Source organism: Pleurodeles waltl, chromosome 3_1 (genome assembly GCF_031143425.1).
Source record: "Pleurodeles waltl isolate 20211129_DDA chromosome 3_1, aPleWal1.hap1.20221129, whole genome shotgun sequence".
In the NCBI taxonomy this organism is placed as follows: Eukaryota; Metazoa; Chordata; class Amphibia; order Caudata; family Salamandridae; genus Pleurodeles; species Pleurodeles waltl.
Window position 1 is genome coordinate 851,056,775 of NC_090440.1, and position 14,218 is coordinate 851,070,992.

A 14,218-nucleotide genomic window follows, 5' to 3' on the forward strand; every position below is an offset into this window, starting at 1 on the left:
TTGGGAGAAGGAGGAGAGGAGGTGCTGAAAAATGCCATGCTGGATGTGTGACTGTCTGTTGGGGTGGTGTCTGCAAGTGTGGTCGATGTGCTGCATGTGGTGGTTGTGGTGGCTGTGGATGTGGTGATTGGAGTAGATGTCTGCAGATCTGCTATTGTGCCTACTGTGGGTAGGATAGGAGTTGTGGCTGTATCAGTGAATGTTGGTGTGGTGTATGCAGGTGTGTCTGGTGAAGGTGGGGTGGTGGGGGAGTCTGTGCAGGTAGTGGTTGTTGGTGTGTCTGCAGATGGGTATTGTCTGTGTGCATGCTGGTAGTTAGTCTTGTGGTGCTTCTGTTTGTCAGCTGTAGCCTTGGATGTTGAGGTTGGTGCATGCATGTCTATCTGTGTGGTTTGGCTGGGTTTGGGAAGAGGGGTTTGGGTTTGGGAAGAAGTAGGTGGAGGGGGGACGGAAGACAAAGGGTGACTGGCTGCCGTCAATGTAGAGGCCAGAACCTGAAAGGATCTCTGTGGGCCAGCCAGTGCACCATGCATGCCCTCCAGGAACGCATTGCTTTGCTGGTCTTGAGCTGCCAGACCCTGGATGGCATTCACAATGGTCAACTAACCCACAGAGATCGACCTCAGGAGGTCAGTAGCCTCCTTACTGAGGGCAGTAAGGCTGTCTGGGGCAGGGCTAAAGGTGCCTGCGGCGAAGGAGACACCCACCCTCTTGGGTGAGCAGGCACGGACAACTGGGTGGGAAGCTACAGGGAAGGCAGTGCTAGTAAGGGGGGGTGACAGATAAGGATGGTGCTGGGGTGGTCCCAGAAGGGTCCGCCACCGCCAGGGAGTGTACAGTGCAGGAGGATTCTGATGAAGATGTTGAAGTTCCGGTCTTCCCCGGGGCACTCCCCTTGCCCTCCATGCCACTGGGCCCCTCACTGTCGCTAATAGCAGCACTCTGGGACCCGTGGGCTGCTGCATCCCCTCTCATCTGTGCCCCATCTCCTTTGCTTGCTGATGCTGATGCACACAAATAAAGAGAGAGAGAGGGATGGATAGAGAGGGAGAGAGAGGGTCAACATATACCTCACATACACACATTTAGACATGCACATCTGTAGGAATGCACATCCTGGCTAGGCTATCTCTGGTGCCAATACACATATCCTACATCATGTAACAACACACCACTACTACCCACCCCTGTATGTCAACCCTGACACCCACATCTAAATCCAAGTAAGTTAGCATGACTGGAGTCATCCACAAAATCACCATCAAAGCCATGTTTGCATGCACAGCATACCCTGGCTGAAGTACAGATGACTACCTGAATCAATCCTGATAACACACGTCAGAAAGAAAAGATATGTAAGCCTTATGCACACATGGACCAACACGACTGCCATAACACTGACAACAGATCCCACAACTACATAGGACTGCTTCATGAAAGAAGAAACTACACATATTTCACATCTACATTTAATAAGTAATACAATACCGAATCCTGTCCAATTCACCAACTTCAGCTAGGCCAAGGATATCAGTCATTGTCAGTTCCACCTGACATGCAGTATCACTAGTTGGACTTCACAACATGATGTCACCACCATCACTCACAACATTCCTGACATGTGAATACCTGTGCATAAGTCCTGATAAAACGCATGTCAGACAGTAAAGATATGTAAGCATTATGCACACATGGAGCAACACCGACAACAGATCCCACAACGACATAAGGCTGCTTCATGAAAGAAGAAACTACACATATTTCAGATCTACATCTCATAAGTTATACAATACTGAATCCTGTCCAATTCACCGACTTCAGCTAGGGTATCAGTCATTATTCCACTCCATCACATGTGCCCCCAAATAACCATTGAGACATGATGTAGGCTGCAACTAAGCTATGGTGCATTGTAATTGCTAGGGCATTGGCATACATGGCATTTACATTACATATTGTCAGTGGCGAGGTCTGTCTAGGCACTTACCACTTCTAGTACTATCCCATTGGGTTCAAGGTCACATCCCTACAAGTCTAGCACTCTGAAATGCATGATGACTGCAATCATACCAAATCACCCAATTCAATTTATCCTACTGTTACGACCTTCAAATATCCCATTGATAGAAGATGAACATCATATGGGGATACAACTACCAAGCCATAAGTCAGGTCTCCTTCAGCCCATATTAGTGGTGGAAATGTCATGGCTGCCACACATGGATTCAATACCAGTACCAGTGTTTGATTCTATAGTCATGTGAAAAACGAGTCACCCATTTGCTAATACAGGTGTGCAGTACAGATGGGAGTGGACTGACACATTAGAGACACTAGTGCACAAATGCAGAAGGATGGACCATGTCATACGTAATGGGCAGGGTAAAAACCTAGATATCCTGCCATGAGGAAAATGAGATAACCACCAGTGTACTGTCCTCTAGTTGACCTTGCAACCATGGAGGACAAGAAAGTTATTCAGACCTATCATATGAATCGACAGACCATCATGGATCTAAGTACACAGTTGGAGCCAGATCTCTTGCCAGCCATACAAAATCCCTATTGCATCCCTCTCACAGTACATGTCCTGTCAGTGCTACATTTTCTTGCCGTAGGATCCTTTCAGAATACAGTTGCCTTGACAGGAGGGATGTCTCAGCCCATGTTCATTCTGGTGTTGAAGGATGTACTGTGTGCTTTGTTAAAGCATCTGGACAGCTACATCAGGTTCCCCCAACGTGCAGATGGCCTACGTGAAGGCAGACGTTTATGATATGGGACACATTCCTCACGTGAAAGGGGCCATTGATGGCACCCATATAGCCCTGGTTCCCCCATTGGCACTGAACAGGTGTATAGGAACAGGAAGAACTACCGCTCCATAAATGTTTAGGTGGTATATCTGGCAGACCAATACATCTCACAAGTCACTGGCAAGTTTCCTGGATCTGTGCATGACTTATTCATTTTGAGAAACAGCAATGTCCCACACATGATGGCACAACTACACACAGAGAGGGCCTGGCTTCTTGGTATGTATACATATGATGGTGTTTCATTGTTATCGCACCTGTCATCACAATCTTCCCTGTTGCTGTACCTGTTATTTCACTGGTCGTACATCTGTGCAAACAGGTGACTCTGGCTATCCTAACATTCCTTAGCTGTTGACACCAGTGAGGTACCCTGCCATGGAAGGTGAACTCCGTTTCATTGAGGCCCACGGGAGGACAAGGCATGTAATTGAAAGAACATTTTGCCTCTTGAAGGCCAGATTCAGGTGCCTGGACCTATCTGGAGGTGCCCTCCTCTACTCGCCCCTAAAGGTATGCCAAATAATAGTTGCCTGCTGCATACTCCACAATCTAGCTCTGAAACGTCAGATGCCATTGCTAACTGATGATGACGAGGCAGGTGGACCAGTGGCTGGTGATGCAGACATAGAAAATGATGAGGAGGCAGATGAGGATGGTGCAGCTGACTCTAGGACTGAGCTCCTCAGTCAGTACTTCCAGTATCATACATGTATGCTGACTGTGTATTTGAAAGTGATGTATATCCACACTGTTTGGTAACAACGGTCCTCCTGATTAGAAACATCAGTGGCCTTGTAATGTGTTCCAAACTCTTATGTGTATGGTGGGGGAGGTGACTGCTTGAATGTAAGGTACAGAGCTCTGTACCTTACATTCAAGCAGTCATGTAAGTTATCTTACATGTGTACTCACTGCAGGTTGCTAAATTCACATCTCCTATAGACAGACCTGCGTTCAGCACTGTGTACGTCATTCTCCTGTTCTCATGTAATTCCACCGACTGACTGTGTTATGTCAATCGATGCCTCTGCTATCTATTGCTTGAGGCATTGATGCTCATAAGCCGTTGGTAACTGTGTACAGAATAGAGTTTTGCACATGACAGATGGCAGCTACAGTGTATTGTGATGTATTTACAGTGACTGAGGATGTAGAAATGTTCTCTGTTGTGCCCTGCTTCGGTGGCAATCTACACTGGGCTGGACAACTTTGTACTGCATATGTGCTTTGTGTGGCACCATTCCTACTATTCTGATGTAACTCTCTGTCATGGTGTCTTTTGCAGGTTGGATGAGTGAATATACTGTAGTATGTGTCTGGAATAGTGACTACCTTACATCTGCTATGGGACATATCTGTTGCACTGTGTCTCCTGCAGAGGATGCCTCCATCTGCTGTCCATTACACTGCCTGTTGGTTTAGGGGGCCATACCCACATAACATTTTGCAGACAAAACTTTTGTATTTGTTCAAATAAAGACACATATGCTGTTGCTGTGATCAGTAGTGTTTAATGGGCATACAGGGGAAATGTGAAAATAAAATATATGGTGCATACTGTGACAAACAGGTGATGAGTGAGGTCATGGTGGATGGAATCATCAAAGTAGGTGGTACAGCAGTTGGTTGCACAGGTCCAGTGTCCATGTTCCTTTGGAAAATGGAGTTATGACATTGAACAGTCAACAGGGTGACTCAGTGGCATACAAGGGAGATGAATCAGGAGAGGTTCACTTCCTGGACTCGGCATCTGGTCCAGCCAGATGTCTGGGTGGACGTTCATGTTTTTTGGGGGGTTCTTCAGCTACAGAGGAAGGGGTGTCTGAGGCCTGTGGTACCCTTGGCAGTGCCTCCATTCCACTAGCTGCTGCTGATGTAGATGACCCAGATGTTAGATTGCTAGCAGAAGGGGCTTTCTGGTGGGTGGGTGAAGCACGCAGAGTGGTGTTGATGTCCCTCAGCACCCCTGCAATGGAGGCCATGGTGGCGCTGTGTGCCTGCCACTGCTGCATGACCTCCTGGTGGCATTCCTTCTTCAGCCTTTGGTTTTCCCCCAACATGGTGATGTTCTGGCCCATCCTGTCCTGGGAAATTTGGTATGCTACCAGGACTTTGGAGCTGGTTTCCTGGCCAGTGGGGTCCCTTAGGGAGGGCCCTCCTATGCCCCACAGCTTCCCTCCCACGCCCCCTGCCCCAGGTGCCTGTGCCCCTGGCAACGTGTGACCACTCCCAGTGTTTGCAGGACCTTCATTGTCTGGGGTGTGAGAGGGCGGCTCAGGTCCCTGTACTGTGGGGCACACAATAGTTTCAACAGTCTTTGGGACTCAGGTTTGGGGATGAAGGGTTGGCTGTGATGTTGATGCCACAGGGTGGGGGGGGATTGATGTGGGTAGGGTGAGGCAGGGAATCATAGACTGACCAGGTGTCCCAGATGGGCCAGGTAGGTCATCAGTGTCCAGACATCCAGGTGTATTGTCCTTGTGGGGCCTTTATTCTGAGGAGGCTGGCAGTCTCTGGTATCCTCTCCATGGTGGCACTGGCAGGGGTACCTGTGGATGGAGTGAGACACACAGTTAAATAATGAACATGTGTTAGGGTATTTTTTTATCAGATGCATACAGTGGATTAGCATGATTCCCAGCAATGACATTGACAGATGCTACACAGCATAAAATTGGTAGTAGTTAGTGCTTTATGATGTGTTCTGTATATTCCATTTTGGTTGGTGTCATTCAAGTTTGATAAATATTGCTCTGTGGATGAGGTCTGGTACTCTCTGATGACTCTCATGACTGTTCTGCACTGTTACCTAGTGACTATGAAAGCTTGCTGGATGTGTCACAAAATGGTTGGACATTGCAGCATGGTGTCCCAGTAGGAGGAGGGTATGTGAGTGAGCAAGGTTAGGTGCTCTGTCTGTGCATTTTGTGCATGTGGATGGTATCTGCCATCCTACATCCCATATCTTGGTGAATCCATTTCTGACTTGTAGATCCGGATTTGTGGTCACTTGGATTAGTCACAGAGTTGTAGCTGTGTTTAGCCTTTTTTGTCATTGTGCTGTGCCATGGTACTGCTGTCATTGCCATGTAATGGTTCTCAGTCACATCATCTAGTTAGTGTAGCTACTACAATAGTCATACATGCAAGAGATGTGATGTGATGTGCACATTGCAGGTGTTAACGGAGGTGGGCTAGAGCATTGTGGGAGTCGTAGTGATAGTAGTATCCAATGCTATCCATGCCTTTGGCAATGGCTGTGGGGGTAGTAGGGCTGGGTGGAGTGTTGCATGCAGGAGAGGGGCATTAGGTGAATAGATGGGAATTGTAGTGAGACATACAGTGAATTGGGGATTATATGGGTGGCGAGACAGCATGCAGGACACAGCAATTGTGTGCCATGGTAGTTGTGGGTACTTACCAGAGTCCAGTCCGCCAGGTATTCCAGTCAGGCCCTCGGGATGCTAAATGTCCAAGACCTTCTCCTCCCAAGATGTGAACTGTGCAGGAGGAGGTAGGAGCCCACCGCCAGTCTTGTGCATGGCGATCTGGTTTTGTAATGCCATGGAACGCACCTTCCCCCATAGGTCGTTCCACCTCTTCCTGATGTCCTCCCTTGTGCGTGGATGGTTGCCTACTGAGTTGACCCTGTCAACTATTCTAAGCCACAACTCCATTTTCCTAGCAATCGACTTTTGCAGGACCTGTGCTCCAAACAGTTGAGCTTTACCCTGATGGTTTCATCCACCGTGACCCTCAGCTCATCATCTGTAAACCGTGGGTGCTTTTGTGGGGACATGGTAGTGGTTGTGTTAAGGGGGGGTTGTGTGTGTAAGGGTGCGGTGTAGGGTGATTGATGGGGTGTGGATGATGGCCGCTTGTGGTGTTTGTGTGTGCTCGTTTATGTGGGTTTTGTGTTGGGTGTGCAGTTGTGTGGTGTGAGATGTGTATATGTGCCTGCAGTGTAAAGGTACTATATTAGTGTATTTGCCTGCTCTTGTTGTCTGTGAATGGCATTTTAGTTGCAAAGGATTTTTGGTTGTTTGTGGGTGTGTTAAATAGTGATTTGTGTAGGTGTGTCTGGTGTGTGTATGTGTGTCAGGTGTGGAGTATTCAAAATGTCCAATGTGATGTTGTGTTCTGACAGTAGGAGTTCTGACCTCTGTGGTTTGCACCACCAATGGTTTTCTGTCATCAAAGAACCGCTGTGCTGATTTGTGGCTTGTAATCTGGTGGGTGGAATTTTGTTGACCTGGCGGTGCTGGCGGTGCTGTTGGTGGAACTTCCTCTTTCCCACCCTCCTGTGCCCTGGTGCTGTCTGATTTTTGACTGTTTTTGGCAATCTTCAGGGTGTGACTCTTAACTTGGCAGTTGGATTACCACCATCATGGTGGTCTTTTGCCTGCTGCCACCGCGACGGCCTTGCCAAAAGACCACCAAAGTCGTAATGAGGCCTTTATTGTGCAAGAATTTTGATTGAATATTTTCAAGTCAATTAGCCAAAAAACCTCTTAAAACAACATTTCAGGAACTTGCCCAGTCTCATTTTGCTTCCCAAATTCTTTTAGATTTGAGGTGATTATTTATTCAATGATGCCATACCCTGTGCAACATCATGTGCACAATTCACCCAGTTTGCCAACTACATTTGAAGGTTAAGTTAATGATCCATTCATAGCCATGTGTTAATAAGTGGCTGAGAAATTTCAGATGATAACCTAAGATCTTAAAATTCCAAGCAATATGACTGCAGGGCACCAGACTACACGACTCCGGCATCCGCAGCAAAGCCCTGGAGTAGATCCGCTCCTTCCTCACCGGCCGAATCCAGAAAGTTAGGCTCTCACCTTTCACCATGAAACCGATGGAAACCAGCTGCAGAGTATCTCAGGGCTCCTCTCTGAGTCCCACCCTCTTCAATGTCTACATGACCCAGCTCGCCAAGATCGGCAGACACCACGGGCTCAACATCGTCTTATACACGACACACAGCAAATTCCTTCCCTTCCCGGCGACATCGACAGCTAAAAGCAACTTTCACAATGGATGAAGGCAGTCGCCAGCTGGATGAAAGACAGCTGCCTCAAGCTAAAATTTAGATAAGATTGAGATCCCCCTCCTGGACCCCATCGCCTGAATTGACACCTGGTGGCCCAATGTCCATGTAGCTGCCCCATCACTGATGTCTCATCCGCGTGCTTCCACACACTCCTCCTGCTCTGGAAGATTTTTAAGTGGATCCCCATCGAAGTGAGAAGAACAATCACCCATGCACTCATCAGCAGTAACCTCAGTTATGGCAAAGCACTCTGTGCCGGCATAAACAAGAAACTCCAAACTAGAATACACAGAATACAGAACACCGTGGCCAGACTCATCCTGGACATCCCTCGCCACTTGACTTCTCCGTCCACCTGAGAGACCTACACTGGCTCCCTGTCAACAAACACATCACTTTCAACCTCCTGACACACACTTAAAAGGCCCTTCACAACATCGGACCTGCCTACCTCAACCACCGCCTCTCCTTCTACGCACCCCTCAGGCAACTCCACTCTGCACAACTGTCCCTCACCACCAGCCCTAGGACCCGGAAGAACACAGCTGGAGGAAGATCCTTCTCCTACCCCGCAGTGCATACCTGGAACACCCTGCTGCTCCATCTCAGGCAGTCACCCTCGCTAGCTCAGTTCAGGAAGGACCTCAAGACCTGACTCTTCGACTGACCCACGTCCCCCTTCAGTGCCTTGAGACCTCCTGGGTGATGAGTTGTGTCCTGCAAATATTTGATTGATTGATCGATTGATAAGGGTTAAATGCAATGTCCAGTTTGTACATACTGCATAATAATAGAAAACAGTTTGGTTGTGAGAGATCCCACTTTTTCAGATTAGGGAAAAAAGCACTTAGAGCCAGATGTATCAAACTATTTTGCATTTGCAAATGGTGCGAATCGCAAAAGTCCACTGTTTGCGAATGCACAGTAACCTTTCACGATTTATAAAAGGCATTCACAGTGCAATTTTAAGGAATCACTAAAATAGCGATTCCCTAAAATTGTAACTCAATTTTGCGAATCGCAAATTGCAATTCCCTAAATAGGAAATCACTAATTGTGAATACCTATTTGCGATTACCTATGCACATGTATCATGCATTTCCTAAATGCGAACTGGGCATTTAGGAAATACAATTATCACCAACTCCAAGCTGGTGGTAACCATGTGCAGTTTTTAAAAATGCATTTTGAAAAGTGCCATGTAGAGCTCACATGCCCCTAAGGCATGTGTTTGCTTTACATGTGCACATTTTTTTTTGGGAGGTGCAAGAAAGGGGGCCTTAGGCCCCCAGCTCCCTTGGATTTACATTATCTAATTTGCAAATTCCTAACTGGAATTTTGAAATTAAGAAATGCAAGACCATTCACACGTAAGGGCCTTCAGGCCCACAGTGATGAATGGAGTCCCATTCCCTAATAGCGATTGTGAATTTTACGAAATCGCTATTAAGGATTCACTATTTTTATACATACCATTTTGCATTTCTCAAATAGCGATTTCTTAAAATTCGCTATTTAGGAAAATGCAAAACAGTACTATAATACATGTGGCCAAAAGTGTGTAAGAGGTTCAAGGTTACTTTTTTAGTTTTTGCAAACTTTGTAAAGTGCAAAGCTTAAACATTTAAGAAAAAAAGACAACTTAAAGTATCCCAGAGAATTATCGATAGGTCAGATTTCAACCGATCCAATTAAGGGAGTACACAGTGTTTACTACTTCACAATAAAATACTGGCATTTAGGCATGCCACTTTAATTGCCTGTTGTAGAACTTACACCTATGAAGGCTACAATGATTCTTAAGTGTACTCCTTCTCAGTTATAGACCTGAGCAACAGGTGAAGGCCTATAATGAGACAGAGGCCTTTAAGAACTGTTACAGCTTGTTGAACAAGGTCTATAATGCCATTTGAACATTCAACTGTTGAGGATAGAATGTTCTAAAATAAAAAGGGAGAAACTGAAGGTCTTTGTCAGTCATTATTGGCCGTCTGCCATGTGATAGACTTCAATCAAATTCTCAACATTCCAATGTACTAATTAAGCAATACTATGTAAGGGGAAGGCCACGCGGAGGTGGTTGTTGACCGGAGGGGTCAGATGATGCAGAGGGCTCTGCTCACCCCAGTAAATAACTCTCTGAGAGTGCCCTTCACTTGGATAATATTGAGATTGTAAACCAAACCCTTACAATTTAGAGTAAAACTCAAAAACGATTTGTTAGATGGTGAATTTTTTATGGGACAATTTAGGTGAAATATTACAAGACGCATATGTTTTGGAGTTATTTGGTGATAAGGCTCCACCATTTCTGTCGTTTGAAATGCATTGTTGAGAATGCCTGGTTCTGAGGGTCATGAAAAGGAACTAATACAATGGTTATAACATATTTTAGTTAATATAAAACAATCTCTGGTGAGATCATGCTAATTTTAGGACATGTAGTGAGCTCTTGGGTGATTTTTCCCTGTGGAGAACGCTGACCCTCTGTTGGGATTAAATAGACGCTGTTTGAGAGAAAATGGTTTTCCGTCATGGTTTTCTCTTAAGTTATAGAAGGGGATTCAGAAGCTAAAACAACTACATGTTTCTTATAAATCAACAAGTATTTTCTTCAGCTATGTCAGAGAAAATTTGAGCAAAGTACGTACGTTCAACAAAGACCACTTTGAACCATCTGGGCAGCCAGGAGCTGTGAGCTAATGTGCCTTTGCCAGGGATGTTGTGGTCAGCATTGTCAGAGTCCGGCCAGTGAGAACTCCTGGTGATGTCCTGCTCTGCTGTCAGGCCCACCAGTGCTGAGAACCAGTAAGTAAGAGCCAATCTTCAGATGAAGATTAAAGTGGCAGCCTTGAAACCCCAGCTTCTGGGTTCAGGGCAAACACCGCTTTCAAACGCTGCAGGAAAGTCGTTTCTTCAAGAATAATACAATTCTGGGCCTTATGATTCAAGGCTTATCAATGCATCTCTTCACTTTGCCACTCACATCAATACAGAAACTAAGGGGGTCATTACAACCCTGGCGGTCCAAGACCGCCAGGGCTGTTCTGACGGAAGCACAGCCAACAGGCTGGCGGTGCTTCCCATGGTATCACGACCGCATCGGAAGCGCCGCGGTCGCACTGCCGGGACCGGTGGTTTAACGCCACGTTGGTCCCAGGGGATTACGAGTCCCCCTACCGCCAGCCTTTTCCTGGTGGTTGGAACCGCCAGGAAAAGGCTGGCGGTACGGGGAGTCGCAGGGCCCCTGGGGGCCCCTGCAATGCCCATGCCACTGGCATGGGCTGTGCAGGGGCCCCCTGACAGGGCCCCGTGCATCTTTTCACTGTCTGCTATGCTGACAGTGAAAAGCGCGATGGGTGCTACTGCACCTGCCGCACGGCCTCAACACCTCCGGCTCCATTTGGAGCCGGCTCCTGTGTTGCGGCCCGCAGCGGGAGTGCGGCCACATTGGCGGCTGCCCGGTGGTCCGATCTTGAGGTCGTAATGAGGGCCTATACCTTTTATAATAGAGGAATATAGGACAAGGACCTATGACACTATGGCATGCAACAACAGACCCTTGTTTGATGACACGTTAGCAGGGGATAGAATAATCAACTTAGTGGTTTGTTTACTAATGTCCTTGCTTGATGTAGTAATTTTTATCAGTGCTTTTGGCTTTCCACATGTATCTCCAAAACCAGTAAATGTTTAATTTGCATCTTGATGAATTCTCTCTCTGCTCTTATGCTTATATTCTGGAATCGGCAAGAAGACATGGAGCCTAAATTTAGAAATCTGATTTACTATATTTCATTCTACATCATCTTGTAAGCATATGTGCCAATTTGAACTTCCAAAATGTGGCAAAATGACCACGATTCTCAAGATATGAAGCTGTACCAAGAGCGTTTTGAATTAAAGACTGAAATGCCCCGGAAGGCTATGGAAATCATCACAAAAACGAGGCAGAAGACACACATTGTTTTTCCAGGTGGAGTGAAAACGTTTTCACGGACAAACACATCAAGCCCCTCTACTTTTGAAGTTAATGCCATTGCACCAAGTACACTGCACAGCATTTTTTTCCTAGAGCCAACGTTTCACTCAAAGGCTATTCAAGTGTAGCCAAAGATTCATAACATAAGGACACAGAACATTTTCTATTATGGAAAAACCAAAACTGCACTTTTTATTACATGATTATAACAGAATTGCAAAACTGTATAGTATAATCTGAATATATGGCATCTTAGAGTGCATTAATACAGATATTCTTTATTTTGTTTAAACAGATTATACAGTTGTTCCCTTTCCCTATACAATAGTTTAATGTGAAACTTAATCTCACAATAACAAAACTGTTTTATTGACTGTGAAAAACGAGCTTTGAATATAAAAGTTAAGATTACATAACTTTTAACAGCAGTAGCAGGCTGTCAGATGATTCCCCAGTGTTCTACTGAAGCTTCAACAAAGAGTAGTACTGAATAACTAGAGCCTCAACATTCTGTATTCGTGGTGAAAATCTAGCACACTTGAACACCAAATTGCTGAAATCAGAGCTGTAAAAGTGAAAATATTTCCTATTATTTCCTTGGAAGGAGACTGCAGTACATGAATGACATTAGATGTTTAATTTTGACAAAGAAATTATGGTTGTTGCTCCAGAAAGCTAAAATGGGGACATAATTTTAATAAATGCTCAAATATTTTCTTCATCCATTTCAGAAAAAAGCATGGCATGCTGAGTGTAACATGTACGTCGGACACCTGCAACAATAAGTCAGCTGACAACCCAATCATCTACTGAGGATTCAGCATAGAGGTCTAATAAACAACTAGAGTGCTAACATTCTACAGGGAGTGCAGAATTATTAGGCAAATGAGTATTTTGACCACATCATCCTCTTTATGCATGTTGTCTTACTCCAAGCTGTATAGGCTCGAAAGCCTACTACCAATTAAGCATATTAGGTGATGTGCATCTCTGTAATGAGAAGGGGTGTGGTCTAATGACATCAACACCCTATATCAGGTGTGCATAATTATTAGGCAACTTCCTTTCATTTGGCAAAATGGGTCAAAAGAAGGACTTGACAGGCTCCGAAAAGTCAAAAATAGTGAGATATCTTGCAGAGGGATGCAGGACTCTTAAAATTGCAAAGCTTCTGAAGCGTGATCATCGAACAATCAAGCGTTTCATTCAAAATAGTCAACAGGGTCGCAAGAAGCGTGTGGAAAAACCAAGGCGCAAAATAACTGCCCATGAACTGAGAAAAGTCAAGCGTGCAGCTGCCACGATGCCACTTGCCACCAGTTTGGCCATATTTCAGAGCTTCAACATCACTGGAGTGCCCAAAAGCACAAGGTGTGCAATACTCAGAGACATGGCCAAGGTAAGAAAGGCTGAAAGACGACCACCACTGAACAAGACACACAAGCTGAAACGTCAAGACTGGGCCAATAAATATCTCAAGACTGATTTTTCTAAGGTTTTATGGACTGATGAAATGAGAGTGAGTCTTGATGGGCCAGATGGATGGGCCCGTGGCTGGATTGGTAAAGGGCAGAGAGCTCCAGTCCGACTCAGATGCCAGCAAGGTGGAGGTAGAGTACTGGTTTGGGCTGGTATCATCAAAGATGAGCTTGTGGGGCCTTTTCGGGTTGAGGATGGAGTCAAGCTCAACTCCCAGTCCTACTGCCAGTTCCTGGAAGACACCTTCTTCAAGCAGTGGTACAGGAAGAAGTCTGCATCCTTCAAGAAAAACATGATTTTCATGCAGGACAATGCTCCATCACACGCGTCCAAGTACTCCACAGCGTGGCTGGCAAGAAAGGATATAAAAGAAGGAAATCTAATGACATGGCCTCCTTGTTCACCTGATCTGAACCCCATTGAGAACCTGTGGTCCATCATCAAATGTGAGATTTACAAGGAGGGAAAACAGTACACCTCTCTGAACAGTGTCTGGGAGGCTGTGGTTGCTGCTGCACGCAATGTTGATGGTGAACAGATCAAAACACTGACAGAATCCATGGATGGCAGGCTTTTGAGTGTCCTTGCAAAGAAAGGTGGCTATATTGGTCACTGATTTGTTTTTGTTTTGTTTTTGAATGTCAGAAATGTATATTTGTGAATGTTGAGATGTTATATTGGTTTCACTGGTAATAATAAATAATTGAAATGGGTATATATATTTTTTTTGTTAAGTTGCCTAATAATTATGCACAGTAATAGTCACCTGCACACACAGATATCCCCCTAACATAGCTAAAACTAAAAACAAACTAAAAACTACTTCCAAAAATATTCAGCTTTGATATTAATGAGTTTTTTGGGTTCATTGAGAACATG